The sequence below is a fragment of the Coregonus clupeaformis genome, chromosome 5 (genome assembly GCF_020615455.1).
Source record: "Coregonus clupeaformis isolate EN_2021a chromosome 5, ASM2061545v1, whole genome shotgun sequence".
Lineage (NCBI taxonomy): Eukaryota > Metazoa > Chordata > Actinopteri > Salmoniformes > Salmonidae > Coregonus > Coregonus clupeaformis.
The window spans coordinates 40,299,505-40,317,611 of record NC_059196.1 but is presented as its reverse complement, the minus strand read 5'-3'; the positions used below and the strand labels follow the sequence as shown (position 1 = coordinate 40,317,611).

Below are 18,107 nucleotides of genomic sequence, written 5' to 3'. Positions count from 1 at the left end.
TCTGCCTGGACAGGTCAGCATTGGGATCATGATGGAGCACCAGAAGTCTGCCAGGACAGGACAGGTACAGTAGAAGTGGGTAAAATGCCATAGAGAGATCCTCCTCTCATTTTTCATCAGAGAAAAGGTTCAATCTCAGAAGAAGGGATCAGGCCCGGTCTCCCCTCATGGGCCAAGGATGGGTGTGATCCGACGCTGTTATCTCTGTTATCAAGTGGGCACAATGTATGTTTGCAGATGCCTCGTCTCCCTCAGAGGTGAAAGTCTGATGAAGGCTACCACAGAGACAGTGGAGAAGAGTAGAGCTATCCAACAGGATGGTGAACAGGCAGCGGCTCGGGTGGTTGTTGTCCTTGATTATCTTTTTGGCCTTCCTGTGACATCGGGTGCTGTAGGTGTCCTGGAGGGCAGGTAGTTTGCCCCAGTAATGCGTTGGGAAGACCGCACCACCCTCTGGAGAGCCCTGCAGTTGCGGGCGGTGCAGTTGCCGTACCACGCGGTGATACAGCCTGACAGGATGCTCTCATTTGTGCATCTGTAAACGTTTGTAAGGGTTTTTAGGTGCCAAGAACAATTTCTTCAGCCTCCTGAGGTTGTCTGTGTGGGTGGACCATTTCAGATCATCAGTGATGTGTACGCCGAGGAACTTGAAGCTTTCTACCTTCTTCACTGCGATCCCGTCGATGTGGATAGGGGCGTGCTCCCTCTGCTGTTTCCTGAAGTCCAAGATCAGCTCCTTTGTTTTGTTGACTTGAATGAGAGATTATTTTCCTGGCACCACACTCCCAGGGCCCTTACCTCCTCCCTGTAGGCTGTCTCGTCACAGTGGGTACAACATCTCCTATATACTTCCTGATGAACTCAGTCACCGTATCAGTGTATTCGTCTATGTTATTCTTAGAGGCTACCCAGAACATATCCCAGTCCACGTGATCAAAACAATCTTCAAGCATGGATTCCGATTGGTCAGACCAGCGATGAATAGTCCTTAGCACGGGTACTTCCTGTTTGAGTTTCTGCCTATAGGAAGGGAGGAGCAAAATGGAGTCATGATCAGATTTGCCGAAGGGAGGGCGGGGGAGGGCCTTGTAGGCAGTTCGAAAAGCTGAGTAGCAGTGGTCTAATGTTTTCTCAGAGCGAGTGCTACAGTCAATGTGTTGGTAGAACTTCGGTAGCGTTTTCCTCAAATTTGCTTTGTTAAAATCCCCAGCTACAATAAATGCGGCCTCAGGATATGTGGTTTCCAGTTTGCATAAAGTCCAGTGTAGTTCTTTGAGGGCCGTCATGGTATCGGCTTGAGGGGGAATATACACAGCTGTGACTATAACGGAAGATAATTCTCTTGGGAGATAATACGGTCAGCATTTGATTGTGAGGTATTCTAGGTCGGGTGAACAAAGGATTTGAGTTCCTGTATGTTATCACAATCACACCATGAGTAGTTAATCATGAAACACCCCCCCCTGCCTTTCTTCTTCCCGGAGAGTTCTTTATTCCTGTCTGCGTGATGTACTGAGAACCCAGCTGGCGCTATGGACGAAGACCGTATATCCCGAGAGAGCCATGTTAATGGCTCCCTGCCTGTGCCATTAAACCCCTACAACTTATCCAGAACACTGCAGCCCGTCTGGTGTTCAACCTTCCCAAGTTCTCTCATGTCACCCCGCTCCTCCGCACACTCCACTGGCTTCCAGTTGAAGCTCGCATCTACTACAAAACCATGGTGCTTGCCTACGTAGCTGTGAGGGGAACGGCACCTCCTTACCTTCAGGCTCTGATCAGACCCTACACCCAAACGAGGGCACTACGTTCATCCACCTCTGGCTTGCTAGCCCCCCTACCTCTACAGAAGCACAGTTCCCGCTCAGCCCAGTCAAAGCTATTCGCTGCTCTGGCACCCCAATGGTGGAACAAGCTCCCCCACGACACCAGGACAGCGGAGTCACTGACCACCTTCCGGAGACACTTGAAACCCTACCTCTTTAAGGAATACCTGGAATAGTCTAACAGTAATCCTTCTACACCCCCCCTCCCCCAGTGGTGGTTGTCCCACTGGTTGAATGTACCAATTTGTAAGTCACTCTGGATAAGAGAGTCTGCTAAATGACTTAAATGTAATTGGGGATAAGGACCAGGTGTGTGTGATTAATTACAAGTGGAGTGATGATAAATGGATCGGCTGCAGCTAGTAAGCCGGTGACGACGAATGCCGAAACCTGCACGAACAAGGAGGGGAGGCAGCCTCGGCGGAAGTCGTGACAGTACCCCCCCTTGACGCGCGGCTCCAGCAGCACACCGACCCCGGCCAGGAGGACGCGGAGCAGGGCAAGCCGGATGGCGACGGTGGAAATCCTGTAACATGGAGGGATTGAGGATATCCCTCACCGGAACCCAGCACCGTTCCTCCGGACCGTACCCCTCCCACTCCACGAGGTACTGAAGGCCCCCCACCCGACGCCTTGAATCCAGGATGGAACGGACAGAGTATGCCGGGGCCCCCTCGATGTCCAGAGGAGGTGGAGGGACCTCCCACACCTCAGACTCCTGGAGCGGACCAGCTACCACCGGCCTGAGGAGAGACATGAAACGAGGGGTTAATACGGTAATCGGGAGAAGTAATAACCTATAAGTGACCTCGTTGACTCTCCTCAGGACTTTGAACGGCCCCACAAACCGTGGGCTCAGCTTCCGGCAGGGCAGGCGGAGGGGCAGATTCCGGTCGAGAACCAGACCTGATCCCCTGGTACAAAGACGGGGGCCTCACTGCGGTGGCGGTCAGCGTTGGCCTTCTGACGACGCACAGCGCGTTGGAGGTGAACATGGGCAGCATCCCACGTCTCCTCCGCGTGCCGAAACCAGTCATCCACCGCAGGTGAGACCATGGTCGTTGTGGAACTGGTAAAGGTTGTAACTTACCAGCTGGGAGGTGCCTAGGTGCCTTACTCTGGGCGCACACTGAGCAGGAGGAGACATACACCCTCACATCCATACCCAAGGTAGGCCACCAGTATTTTCCGGTCAGGCAGCGCACTGTACGGCCGATACCTGGGTGACCAGAGGAGGGTGACGTGTGTGCCCAGTAGATCAGACGATCACGGATAAGAGCAGGCACGTACTGTAGCCCATCTGGACACTGAGGTGGAGAGGGATCCGTGCGTAATGCCTGCTCTATATACGCGTCCATCACCCATACTACCGGCGCCACAATGCAGGAGGCCGACAGTATGGGAGTGTTGTTGCTGGGCCTCTCCTCTGTGTCATACAGCCGGGACAGCGCGTCTGCCTTCACGTTCTTTGTACCCGGGATGTATGATAGAGTGAAATCAAACCAGGTGAAGAAAAGGGCCCACCTGGCCTGGCGAGCATTCAGCCTCCTCGCTGCCCGGATGTACTCCAGGTTACGGTGGTCCGTCCAGATGGAGAAAGGGTGTTTTGCCCCCACGAGCCAATGCCTCCACACGGTCAAGGCTCGGACAACAGCCAACAGCTCCCGATCACCAACGCCGTAGTTCTGCTCCGCCGGGCTGAGCTTCTTCGAAAAGAACGCACAGGTGCGGAGCTTGGGTGGCGTACCCGAGCGTCGAGACAGGACAGCGCCTATCCCAACCTCGGACGCATCCACCTCCACAACGAACGGTAGTGGTGAATCGGGGTGGGCCAGTACTGGGGCTGAGGTGAACAGACCCCGAAGTTTGCTGAAGGCCAGGTCAGCCTCAGCATACCAGCGGAGCCGGGACGGCCCACCCTTCAACAGGGAGGTAATGGGAGCTGAGAGCTTACCAAAGCCCTGGATAAACCTCCGATAACAGTTGGCAAAGCCAAGGAAGCGCTGCACCTCCTTAACCGTGGTTGGAGTCGGCCAATTACGCACGGCTGAAATGCGATCTCCCTCCATCTCCACACCTGAGGTGGAAATGCAGTATCCAAGGAAGGAGACGCAATGCTGGAAAAACATACACTTCTCTGCCTTAGCATAAAGGTCATTTTCCAACAGTCGGGCCAGCACCTTGCGAACCAGGGACACATGCTCGGCGCGCGTAGCGGAATACATCAGGATGTCATCGATGTAGACCACTACACCGCGACCAAGCATGTCCCGAAATACCTCGTTCACAAAGGACTGGAAAACTGAGGGAGCATTCATCAAGCCATAGGGCATCACCAGGTATTCATAATGCCCCGTGGTTGTGCTGAATGCTGTCTTCCACTAATCTCCCTCTCGGATACGCACCAGGTTGTACGCACTCCTGAGATCTAATTTGGTGAAGAAGCGTGCCCCATGCATTGATTCAATCACTGAAGAAATGAGGGGGAGTGGATAACTAATAATCAATGCAAGGGCGCAGACCTCCGTCCTTCTTCTTCACAAAGAAGAAACTCGAGGAGGCGGGTGAAGGAGGGACGTATATACCCCTGGCACAGGGACTCGGTGACATATGTTTCCATAGCCACCGTTTCAGCCTGTGACAGGGGATATATATATATATATATATATATGACTCCTGGGAGGTACAGCGTCTACCCGGAGGTTTATCGCGCAATCCCAACCCGGACCCTAATGGTCAATTATCAAGTGCTCTGATGGGGCGTGGAATGGATAGGGGAATCAATGGAATGCCTATACGGTGTGCGAATGCCCTGTCCATAAAGTTCCCAGCTGCGCCTGAATCGACTAGCGCCTTACACTGGGGAACATCCATGTGCTCAGGAAAGGAGACAAGTATTTTACAGTGCGCAGCAGAGGGATCTGAACGAGTGTGGGTGTTCGATACCTGGGGTGATGCGTGAGTGCCCTGCCTGCCGCCTCCAGGACCAAAATAACGTTGACTACAACGTGTGGTGGATTGTCCCTTCGCTGTCCTCCTCCGCTCTCTCTCTGTAGTCCCTGTTCATCCATGACTGCATGGCCAAGCATGACTCCAACACCATCATTAAGTTTGCTGACGACACGTCGGTGATCAGGCCTACCACTGTTAACGATGAGACAGCTTATAGGGAGGAGGTCAGTGACCTGGCCGTGTGGTGCCAGGATAACAACCTTTCCCTCAACGTGATCAAGACAAAGGAGATGATTATGGATTACAGGAAAAGGAGGACCGAGCACGCCCCCATTCTCAGACGGGGCTGTAGTGGAGCAGGTTGAGAGCTTCAAGTTCCTTGGTGTCCACATCGCCAACAAACTATCATGGTCCAAACACACCAAGAAAGTCGTGAAGAGGGCATAAAAAAGCCTATTCCCCTTCAGGAGACTGAAAATATTTGGCATGGGTCCTCAGATCCTCAAAAAGTTCTACAGCTGCACCATCGAGAGCATCCTGACTGGTTGCATCACTGCCTGGTATGGCAACTGCTCGGCCTCCGACCGCAATGCCCTACAGAGGGTAGTGCGTACGGCCCAGTACATCACTGGGGCCAAGCTTCCTGCCATCCAGGACCTCTATACCAGGCGGTGTCAGAGTAAAGCCCTAAAAATTGCCAAAGACTCCAGCCACCCTAGTCATAGACTGTTCTCTCTGCTTCCGCACTGCAAGCGGTACCGGAGCGCCATGTCTAGGTCCAAAAGGCTTCTTAACAGCTTCTACCCCCAAGCCATAAACTCCTGAACAGCTAATCAAATGGCTACCCGGACTATTCGCGTTGTCCCTCCCCCCCCCCCCTTTTACGCTGCTGCTACTCCCGGTTTATAATGTATGCAGTCACTTTACCTCTACCTACATGTAAATATTACCTCAATTACCTCGACTAACCTGTACCCCCTGTATATAGCCTCGCTACTGTTATTTTACTGCTGCTCTTTAATTATGTTGTCTTTTTTTCTTTTTTACTTAACACTTATATTTCTTAAAACTGCATTGTTTGTTAAGGGCTTGTAAGTAAGCATTTCACTGTAAGGTCTACACCTGTTGTATTCGGCGCATGTGACAAATAACATTTGATTTGATTCAGTAAGAATTCTTTACAATTCTCGATACACTCTTCCCAACGGGGCGATTCGCCTCTCGTTTTGACCTTTTCCCACATAGCTGGGGATTCTTACCTAACAAATCACATGGATTCCTTCTCTTTTACAACCAAAAGGCCCTTGGTTATGCCAGCAGAGAACCCCTGTCAAAGACTGTAGAGAAGTAGTATCTCAGTGGCTGGGTTATACCTCCATGAAAAAGAACCCCTAGAAAAACCTTTCAGTTTTTTCTGCCTCTAGTTCGTTGGCTGAAGCAGCTTCTCAGATGAAGGAGCAACAGAATCAGGCCCTCCGTCTGAACAAACAGTGCTTTGACCGGCCGGTCTCAAGTTGCATCCCTCCCCCCCTCCACCACCTGTGGCGCTTCCTCAAACCTTGTCCCATCTGCCTCACACAATGTTCCCACTGTCTCCTGCTGGTGCTGCCTACTCAGTATTAAAACAATGGCTCAGCTCTCCCTCCTCGTCTGTCTGTCTGTCTGGACGAGGTAGGCCAGAGAAAGTAATTCTGGTGTTCGCTCCTAATCATAGGTGCTGATACTGTGGCCTGGAAAGGAACCTGCTGACAAAGGCCTCTGTGGCATGCAGACACAGGGGGAACTATTGTTGAGTTGTGTGAACGAATGAACGCCAGTCGCCATTGGTGTTCTACGGTTCTCCAACTCATTGCGTGCTCTACAATACAGCCCGTATTTTACTGTACTGAACATAGACAGTATCCAGGCAGGTGCCATCTGTATGCATGTGCGATAGATGGTTGGTCTGTACGGTAGCCATCTGTCTGTTTTTGGCATCACACAGAGCTATGTCCTCTATCAGGTGACTGATCTGTGCCAGGTGACTTTCCCCACAGAGTTGAGGTAGACAGAGTCAGGGACAGACAGACAAGCCCAGTCTGTTATGCAGTCCTTCTCCTTGACACTCTCTTAAATCTCTCTCTCCCACTTTCCCCCGGTACCATGCAGAGAGAGCTGGGGCACTACTGACTCTTCAAATCATTGGAAGGTTCATTTCATCCTTGTTTTACAGGATAAACATTTGCATCTGCAAAGAGAAGGAACACGCTTGGCTCGGACTCACCATTTGGTGGGAATTTTAGCACACTCCTACTTCTCAGGATGAAAAAAAACACAATTATCTTTATTATTCTGTTAAAACTAGTGTTGCCTTTCACTGTGGGGGTAGAAATATGACATAATTGGGTGCCTCTTGCTTTGAGTTTTGCGTCGCTATGGAGACTAAGTAAACATGTCAATTAGTGATGGGAAAAAAATCTATACAGAAACAACATCAGGATATTATGACAATATAAATCGTATTGACAATATTGCAATATTATTTTTGCGCTAGTTGGCTGTACCAAAACTCTAGTATTTTTCCTTCATCGTTTGTTGTCCATCTTCTTTATAAATAGGGAGCCAATTTGTTTTCAGCACTTATTTCCATGACTGATCAAAACTCGTTTTCTCATGGCCCTCTCGTCCTTCTGCAGTAGACAGGTCAGCAATATCTTTGGAACATTGCAACGCAATAAAATCACAGTATCGAATCGCAATACATAACATATTGTGATATCATATCGTGAGGTCCCTGGCAATCCCCAGCCCTAATGCCAATGCCACTGATGTTCAAAGAAGCTTTAATTTCTGGCAATAAGCAGTGTAAATCCTTACTGATCTAATAAGGCATCAGCTTGCTTCAGTTCGGCTAGAGCCTAGCCAAACTCAGCTAGGTGAACTGAACGAGAGTGCTCGCATACTCCCTTAAAAGACATTTGCTTCAAAACCGAGAAATAAAAGCGGAAATAATACTGTTTTTCCATTTTGAGATGCCATAGCAAGTATACACTTTCCACAACATAGTCAGAATTAAACTAAGATAACTCAAGAAATCCGTAATTAATTGTCGTTTTTGCCGAGGAGATCTTAGTCGTGCAATTTTACGTCTAACTAAGAGGTTTGGTGCAGTATTTCTCAATGAAAAATTGTGTATGAAAACGAGTAGTTTCTCGTTGAATGACAACAAATACTTTATTGAAGAATCCCTACTGTTGACCAATCACTGACGAAGGGGCATAGACTTCAGCTTGCCTCAAGAAAAAATGTGTGCCCGAACAGCCTAGAAAACCTTCAGTGAAGAAGCCCAAAACGAATGTCGTCACAAAATGTCGTCATAAGATATGCATGAACTCTTCCAAACTGTTTCGGCTGGGAAGCATGCAGACGCCTTAAGACAGGGTGTTTGTCTTTGAGCAAAAACCAAAGATAGAAGTCAAATATGATTGAAAGTACTACACATAAAGTAAGAAATGCAATTAGCCTATTAGCTGGTCATTGCATTTTCAGTCTATTTTCGGTTAGGCTAAATATTGTGTTCCAAATCCCCAGTCTAGCAGTGGCACAGAACCCCACATCACGTTCTTGTCCTCCAGTGATATATAAACTCAGCAAAAAAGAAACGTCCTCTCACTGTCAACTGCATGTATGTTCAGCAAACTTAACATGTGTAAATATTTGTATGAACATAACAAGATTCAACAACAGACATAAACTGAACAAGTTCCACAGACATGTGAATAACAGAAATTGAATGTGTCCCTGAACAAAGGGGGGGGTCAAAATTAAAAGTAACTGGTGTGGCCACCAGCAGCATTAAGTACTGCAGCGCATCTCCTCCTCATGGACTGCACCAGATTTGCCAGTTCTTGCTGTGAGATGTTACCCCACCTCTTCCACCAAGGAACCTGCAAGTTCCCGGACATTTCTGGGGCAATGGCCCTAGCCCTCACGCTACGATCCAACAGGTCCCAGACGTGCTCAATGGGATTGAGATCCGGGCTCTTCGCTGGCCATGGCAGAACAATGACATTCCTGTCTTGCAGGAAATCACGCACAGAACGAGCAGTATGGCTGGTGGCATTGTCATGATGGAGGGTCATGTCAGGATGAGCCTGCAGGAAGGGCACCACATGAGGGAGGAGGATGTCTTCCCTGTAACACACAGCGTTGAGATTGCCTGCAATGACAACAAGCTCAGTCCGATGATGCTGTGACACACCGCCCCAGACCATGACGGACCCTCCACCTCGATCCCGCTTCAGAGTACAGGCCTCGGTGTAACGCTCATTCCGTCTATGATAAACACGAATCCGACCATCACCCCTGGTGAGACAAAACCGCGACTCGTCAGTGAAGAGCACTTTTTGCCAGTCCTGTCTGGTCCAGCGACGGTGGGTTTGTGCCCATAGGTGACGTTGTTGCCGGTGATGTCTGGTGAGGACCTGCCTTACAACAGGCCTTCAAGCCCTCAGGCCAGCCTCTCTCAGCCTATTGCGGACAGTCTGAGCACTGATGGAGAGATTGTGCGATCCTGGTGTAACTCGGCCAGTTGTTATTGACATTCTGTACCTGTCCCGCAGGTGTGATGTTCGGATGTACCGATCCTGTGCAGGTGTTGTTACACATGGTCTGCCACTGCGAGGACGATCAGCTGTCCGTCCTGTCTCCCTGTAGTGCCGTCTTAGGCATCTCACAGTACGGACATTGCAATTTATTACCCTGGCCACATCTGCAGTCCTCATGCCTCCTTGCAGCATGCCTAAGGCACGTTCATGCAGATGAGCAGGGACCCTGGGCATCTTTCTTTTGGTGTTTTTCAGAGTCAGTAGAAAGGCCTCTTTAGTGTCCTAAGTATTCATGACTGTGACCTTAATTGTCTACTGTCTGTAACCTGTTAGTGTCTTAACGACCGTTCCACGGGTGCATGTTCATTCATTGTTTATGGTTCATTGAACAAGCATGGGAAACATTGTTTAAACCCTTTACAATGAAGATCTGTGAAGTTATTTGGATTTTTACTAATTATCTTTGAAAGACAGGGTCCTGAAAAAGGGACATTTCTTTTTTTGCTGAGTTTATATATAAAGTACCGTTCAAAAGTTTGGGGTCACTTAGAAATATCCTTGTTTTTGAAAGAAAAGCTATTTTTCTGACCATTAAAATAACATCACATTGATCAGAAATACAGTGTAGACATTGTTAATGTTGTAAATGGCTATTGTAGCTGGAAACTGCTGATTTTTTATGGAATATCTACATAGGCGTACAGAGGCCCATTATCAGCAACCATCAGTCCTGTGTTCCAATGTCACGTTGTGTTTGCTAATCCAAGTTTATCATTTTAAAAGGCTAATTGATCATTAGAAAACCCTTTTGCAATCATGTTAACACAGCTGAAAACTGTTGTGCTGATTAAAGAAGCAATAAAACTGGCCTTCTTGAGACTAGTTGAGTATCTGGAGCATCAGCAATTGTGGGTTCGATTACAGGACCAAAATGGCCAGAAACAAATAACTTTCTTCTGAAACTCGTCAGTCTATTCTTGTTCTGTGAAATGAAGGCTATTCCATGCGAGAAATTGCCAATAAACTGAAGATCTCGTACAACGCTGTGTACTACTCCCTTCACAGAACAGCGCAAACAGGCTCTAACCAGAATAGAAAGAGGAGTGGGAGGCACCGGAGCACAACTGAGCAAGAGGACAAATACATTAGAGTGTCTAGTTTGAGAAACGCCTCACAGGTCCTCAACTGGCAGCTTCATTAAATAGTACCCGCAAAACACCAGTCTCAATGTCAACAGTGAAGAGGCGACTCTGGGATGCTGACCATATAGGCAGAGTTGCAAAGAAAAAGCCATATCTCAGACTGGCCAATAAAAATAAATGATTAAGATGGACAAAAGAACACAGACAATGGACTTTTTCTTTGCAACACACAGTGCTTTCGGAAAGTATTCAGACATTTTTACATTTACATTTTAGTCATTTAGCAGACGCTCTTATCCAGAGCATACATTATTATTTTTTATTTTTCATACTGGCCCCCCGTGGGAAACGAACCCACAACACTAGCGTTGCATACGCCATGCTCTACCAACTGAACTACATCCCTGCCGGCCATTCCCTCCCCTACCCTGGGCCAATTGTACGCCGCCCCATGGGTCTCCCGGTCGCGGCCGGCTACGACAGAGCCTGGATTCGAACCAGGATCTCTAGTGGCACAGCTAGCACTGCGATGCAGTGCCTTAGACCACTGCGCCACTCGGGACACCTTGACTTGTTACATTAAATCCTAAAATGGATAAAAAAATATTTAAAATCCTCAGCAATCTACACAAAATACCCCATAATGACAAAGCGAAAACATGTTTTTAGACATTTTGCAAATGTATTAAAAATAAAAACAGAAATAGTTTATTTACATAAGTATTCAGACCCTTTGCTGTGAAACTCGAAATTGAGCTCAGGTGCATCCTGTTTACATTTATCATCCTTAAGATGTTTCTACAACTTGATGATTGGAGGAGTCCACCTGTGGTAAATTCAATTGACTGGACATGATTTGGAAAGGCACACACCTGTCTAGATAAGGTCCCACAGTTGACAGTGCACGTCAGTGCAAAAAACAAGCCAAGAACCTGATGGTCACTCTGACAGAGCTCTAGAGTTCCTCTGTGGAGATGGGAGAACATTCCAGAAGGACTACCATCACTGCAGCACTCCACCAATCAGGCCTTTATGGTAGAGTGGCCAGACGGAAGCCACTGCTGAGTAAAAAGCACATGACAGCCTGCTTGGAGTTTGCCAAAAGGCACCTAAAGACACTCAGACCATGAGAAACAAGATTCTCTGGTCTGATGAAACCAATATAGAACTATTTGGCCTGAATGCTAAGTGTCACATCTGGAGAAAACCTGGCACCATCCATGCTGTGAAGCATGGTTGTGGCAGCATCATGCTGCGAGGATGTTATTCAGCGACAGGGACTGGGAGACTAGTCAAGATCGAGGGAAAGATGAACGGAACAAAGTACAGAGAGATCATTGATGAAAACCTGCTCCAGAGCGCTCAGGACCTCAGACTGGGGCAAAGGTTCACCTTCCAACGGGACAACGACCCTAAGCACACAGCCAAGACAACACAGGAGTGGCTTCGGGACAAGTTTCTGAATGTCCTTCAGTGGCCCAGCCAGAGCCCAGACTTGAACCCGATCGAACATCTTTGGAGAGACCTGAAAATAGCTGTGCAGCGACGCCCCCCATCCAACCTGACATAGCTTGAGAGGATCTGCAGAGAAGAATGGGAGAAACTCCCCAAATACAGGTGTGCTAAGCTTGTAGCGTCATACCCAAGAAGACTCAAGGCTTTAATCGCTGCCAAAGGTGCTTCAACAAAGTACTGAGTAAAGGGTCTGAATACTTATGTAAATGTGATATTTCAATTTATTATCTATTTGCTAACATTTCTAAAAACCTTTCCCCTTTGTCATTATGGGGTAGAATAAGGCTGTAACGTAACAAAACGTGGAAAAAGTCAATATGTAAATATATATACACACACACAGTGGGGAAAAAAAGTATTTAGTCAGCCACCAATTGTGCAAGTTCTCCCACTTAAAAAGATGAGAGGCCTGTAATTTTCATCATAGGTACACGTCAACTATGACAGACAAATTGAGAGAAAAAATCCAGAAAATCACATTGTAGGATTTTTTATGATTTTTTTTGCAAATTATGGTGGAAAATGAGGACACAGAAACACACGGGGGGACCTAGTGAATGACCTGCAGAGAGCTGGGACCAAAGTAACAAAGCCTACCATCAGTAACACACTACGCCGCCAGGGACTCAAATCCTGCAGTGCAAAACGTGTCCCCCTGCTTAAGCCAGTACATGTCCAGGCCCGTCTGAAGTTTGCTAGAGTGCATTTGGATGATCCAAAAGAGGATTGGGAGAATGTCATATGGTCAGATGAAACCAAAATAGAACTTTTTGGTAAAAACTCAACTCAATCGTGTTTGGAGGACAAAGAATGCTGAGTTGCATCCAAAGAACACCATACCTACTGTGAAGCATGGGGGTGGAAACATCATGCTTTGGGGCTGTTTTTCTGCAAAGGGACCAGGACGACTGATCTGTGTAAAGGAAAGAATGAATGGGGCCATGTATCGTGAGATTTTGAGTGAAAACCTCCTTCCATCAGCAAGGGCATTGAAGATGAAACGTGGCTGGGTCTTTCAACATGACAATGATCCCAAACACACCGCCCGGGCAACGAAGGAGTGGCTTCGTAAGAAGCATTTCAAGGTCCTGGAGTGGCCTAGCCAGTCTCCAGATCTCAACCCCATAGAACATCTTTGGAGGGAGTTGAAAGTCCGTGTTGCCCAGCGACAGCCCCAAAACATCACTGCTCTAGAGGAGATCTGCATGGAGGAATGGGCCAAAATACCAGCAACAGTGTGTGAAAACCTTGTGAAGACTTACAGAAAACGTTTGACCTGTTTCATTGCCAACAAAGGGTATATAAAAGTATTGAGAAACGTTTGTAATTGACCAAATACTTATATTCCACCATAATTTGCAAATAAATTCATAAAAAATCCTACAATGTGATTTTCTGGATTTTTTTTTCTCATTTTGTCTGTCATAGTTGACGTGTACCTATGATGAAAATTACAAGCCTCTCTCATCTTTTTAAGTGGGATAACTTGCACAATTGGTGGCTGACTAAATACTTTTTTTCCCCCACTGTGTGTGTGTGTGTGTGTGTGTGTGTGTGTGTGTGTATATATACACACACACACACACACACACACAAACACTGAACAAAAATATAAATGCAACATGTAAAGAAGCTGATTAAACAGCATGGTCATTACACAGGTGCACCTTGTGCTGGGGACAATAAAAGGCCACTATAAAATGTGCAGTTTTGTCACACAACACAATGCCACAGATGTCTCAAGTTGAGGGAGCGTGTAATTGGCATGCTGACTGCAGGAATGTCCACCAGAGCCGTTGCCAGAGAACTGAATGTTAATTTCTCTACCATAAGCCGCCTCCAACGTCGCTTTAGAGAATTTGGCAGTACGTCCAACTGGCCTCAACCGCAGAGAGGGTGTGTCTTTACTGGAGGTAGGGGGTCGGAGAGAGGGTGGGTGGTGGAGGGCTTACCTCCCTTGGGACAGGCTGTAATAACAGGCTCTCTCACCGTCTTCCGCTCCCACATGTTAATTAGGATAATACCACACTGCCATCTCATCTTGCCTGCTAAATTGAGGGAAACACACAGTTGTTGCCTTAGTGATAGAAGATTTTATTATAGATGTAAGACCAACAGCAGATCTTGACTGTTGTCTTTCTCAGGGAACACACACTGGCAAAAAAAAAAAACGATGGCACCATTTATGGGATGAACATTCCTCCAGCAGTTTATACCCCCAAGAGCAATTATTCAAGCAAGATGGGCTGCATGATATTCTTAGATAAAGAGAAATGTTGAGAACCGCACCAGTGCAATGAACACTGCTCATGCTCGAAATACAGGACAAAAATCTATACAGTCTGAGTAAAGGTTCCAGATATTAGTCCATCATGTAACATTTCATGTCATCTTAACATTTGTATTACGAGCCATTTATAAAAACACATAGGATAACGGTGAGACTGATACTCTCTTCTTCAGAATCAATTACTGTGAAACTCAAACTGTGACTCAAACTCCAGTCAAGGAGTGGGCTTTGGGCACCCCTATCAGTGTGTGCGTGTGTGTGTATGTGTACATGGAACACATAATAGGAATAACTGTTGAGGACACAGGTGCATTCCATGGAATGTTCTAGTCCATTTTCCTATGTCTGTCCTAGCCAGACTGCTGCAATAATGCTGAGTTATCCACTTAAAATAACAGATTTCAGCATTTAGACACCAATATCTATAATGAATTATGTTTTATGTTTTTAAGTTTTGACACCCGCCAATAACTCTAGACATTACATTTACATTTTAGTCATTTAGCAGACGCTCTTATCCAGGGCGACTTAGTTTGTTTTTTCATACCCCCCGTGGGAATCGAACCCACAACCCTGGCGTTGCAAACGCCATGCTCTACCAACTGAGCTACGTCCCTGCCGGTCATTTCCTCCCCTACCCTGGACGACGCTGGGCCAATTGTGCGCCGCCCCATGGGTCTCCCGGTCGCGGCCGGCTACGACAGAGCCTGGATTCGAACCAGGATCTCTAGTGGCACAGCTAGCACTGCGATGCAGTGCCTTAGACCACTCGGGACATCTAGTCTGTCTACATCAGGAGTGTAGAGAGATAGCCATCGAAAACCTGAGTGGTGAGAATGTCAAAGTAAAATGCATTGCTTCACATAACAAATATGATGACTCACTGTCCATCAACCCTGATAGCATTCTTGACAGAGCATAGATAGCATACCTTCAAAAGCTCTCACACAGACAGTTTTATAGACATAGTTATGTGGTTGAAGAACTCTGCAGTTTTTTTAATACATTTTGAAATTCTCCATACATCAGTGGCGGCCGCTGATTGGCTGAATACCCGGGGCGCGAGGTGGTTGGAGTTGTCAACAAAGCAGCATGATAGAAATACGTTTTCGAACTACTGGTAGTTTCTTTGAGAAGATGCATAAAGCGATGTGTGCATTTGAACAACAGCAAAAATACACCAATTTCACTTTTGCATGTCAAAAACCAAATGCTCACTGCTGCATATGCTGCCACTGTTTTGAACAGATTAGATTATACTATTTAGAACGAGCCACCAGTGAACGAGTGCACCAGGTATAACGCAACAAGCATGCAAATGCAATAAGTGAAAACACATTATCTAACTGGGGATAGCTAGCTAACCATGTCACAAAGCATGATGCGCTGGCCAGTTAACTTTAATTTAGAAATAACTTCATATTTCCGAGTTAGTCAGATATTAGTTTTGAAAGACTTGAAATTGGCATGGGAGCTAGCAAGCTATCAACTAGGCAGCTGCTTATCAAAGGTAGATTAGACAACAAAAAAGTATCTATATATAGAGAAATATATATATATATATATATATATATATATATATATATATATATATTTCTCTATGTTTCTCAAAGTTACTGTAGCTGCCTAATTATTTTGATCATGCTTTGTGATACACCCGGTCTTACGCTGTTTTAGTCCACACAACAGGTCGCACTGTCACCTACAGTACAACCTGATGAACACCATGGGGGGAAACAATAAGCCACCGTCATGCTTTTTTGTCCTACCAGATTCCTGATGAGAAGGTTCTACCTAGTGTTCTAACTAGTTGGATGTAGATGTCCGGTTTATCAGGTCCCAGGCTCCCATGACTGTTATGATTATTTATTTACAAGTTAATTACAATTTTCTTTTTACTTTAGCACCATCTGTACCTGATAGAGCAGATCTAGTTGTTTCACGTGCGGAAGTAAGCCGTATGGCGCAAGAGACATATTGGGAGGGACACTAGAGCAGACATAGAAGTTCTGACTAAACGCCCATTTGAGCACCCCAGGACTGTCCATTTACTTTGTGCTGTTATAATTTATGCTAGCAGTTCTCCCTCGTAGCAAATAGCTGGCAACACAATCCAAGCAATGTTCGCACAGCCTATGCACCCGTTGAGGCGGCGCTGCTGCTGCTAGCAGTCACTAAGGGGCAGTAACAGAACAGCTTGTTTGAACAATATATTTTTTAAACAGGAAAATGTACACATTTACCACACTAATATGGGCATTTAAAACAGAATTCATGAATGAGATATATATATATATTCATTTATTTATTTATTTATATTTAAATAAATAAAAAAGTACTTTTTTTTAGCAATCACAAGTGGGGTGCCACCCCTAACGCCCTAATGGGCGGGCCGCTGCTGCCATACATACCGCAATTCATAGATGCATGTGAATTAGGGTGTGTGCATTAGGATAAGAGCCACCTTCTGACAATGTTTTATTGCTGCTTCATACATCCATAGATCTAGAAGGGAAACCTGCATGTTCAACAATAGTGTAAGTTGCTGCCATTGATGCCAGATTCATTTGTCTGTAAAATGGACAGATGAAAATGCCTGTATAGGCTGGTTGTCTGAGGTGGTGTGTAGTATATAAATAGATAATTAATACATCCATAGCTAAATATTGTCAGCTTTCCTCCCTATACAGTCAGGGTTTTCCACCCATAGGCTATGTCTCGCCATACACGGGCGTGTCCTTTGTAGCCTATTGGGTCAAGGTATTAATTAATATTTCATGATAAGCATGCCGTGCATGTCAGCTTCTGAATTACATAAATAAAAAGGCAACAATTTCTCCTGAGTGAATGGACGAATAGGTAGGTTATTTTATGTTACAAAAAGTAAATAACCACCGTGTTTTGTTCATTTTCAACACAAAAACTACTTTACAGAGAAGTGTTTCATTCCATGGCATGGCACCCACTTACTTCAACTGCTCAGATATTCGAATAGGCTAGTATTTCAAACGCTACCCGCCGCTTGGATATGACAAGACTTACCTTTATCAATTATATCTGGCTTTTTCTCCCAAGTGAAGTTGTAGTCAAATTTTACGAAGTCCTCCGACCAAATGTCCTCACACCACGCAACAAATGGGCTGCGGTCTGTGTCAAACGTGTTGAGGTGGGTGGCCACCAAAGGTTGTCAAATACTACAGAGGACAAAAGGAAATGTGTCCTGTCACAACAAAGGTAAAAACATTCGACCCAGAGTTATTCTGTTAAATTCCACTTCGTGGGTTTATGCTACATTGAAGTGTGTATCAGTTTCACGTTTTCTCAGTAAATATTCCAGGGTCAGTCCTCCGAGTTGAACGCATGCCTTGTCTATGAACACCGGGCGAGTAAATCAATCGAATGACTACCAGTGGGCGGAGTTTTAGCTTTTATCAACTGCGCTCTTGTAGACCCGGTATTTAAAGCGAAAGAGCCATCATCCGGCACGCGACTTCTCTCACTGTAGTACGCTTCAAAATGCTAAAAAAACAATGGATGAGGTTATGCTCATGTAAAACTAATCAAATATAGCTCCATAACCCACAACATACACACAGTAAAAGGCTATATATAGTGGCTCTGATGGAGCATTGTCAAAATCATCACTGACTCAATAGCCATCTAATAAAGAAAAAGGGATAAACACATCGATGGCCCCGATTCCGACCCGTGTTAAGCGCGTGTAAATTGGGGGATTATTCCCTTTTTATGTGCTTTTCTTTCTATGTGTATTCTGACCTTGAACTTCAACATGAAA

At 46.1% G+C, this 18,107-nt stretch overlaps 1 protein-coding gene across 3 annotated transcripts in view; it reads right to left on the bottom strand.

Annotated features, from left to right (window-relative positions):
- The window catches only part of LOC121557833 (glycerophosphodiester phosphodiesterase domain-containing protein 5-like), a 97,584-nt gene extending 79,892 nt beyond the window's left edge, over positions 1 to 17,692 (bottom strand). For all 3 annotated transcript variants that reach the window (XM_041871304.2, XM_045214431.1, XM_045214434.1), the window contains exon 1: positions 17,354 to 17,692. The gene's annotated coding sequence lies outside the window, so the exon portion shown is untranslated. The remainder of the gene's footprint in view (positions 1 to 17,353) is intronic.
- Positions 17,693 to 18,107: the final 415 nt, after the last annotated feature.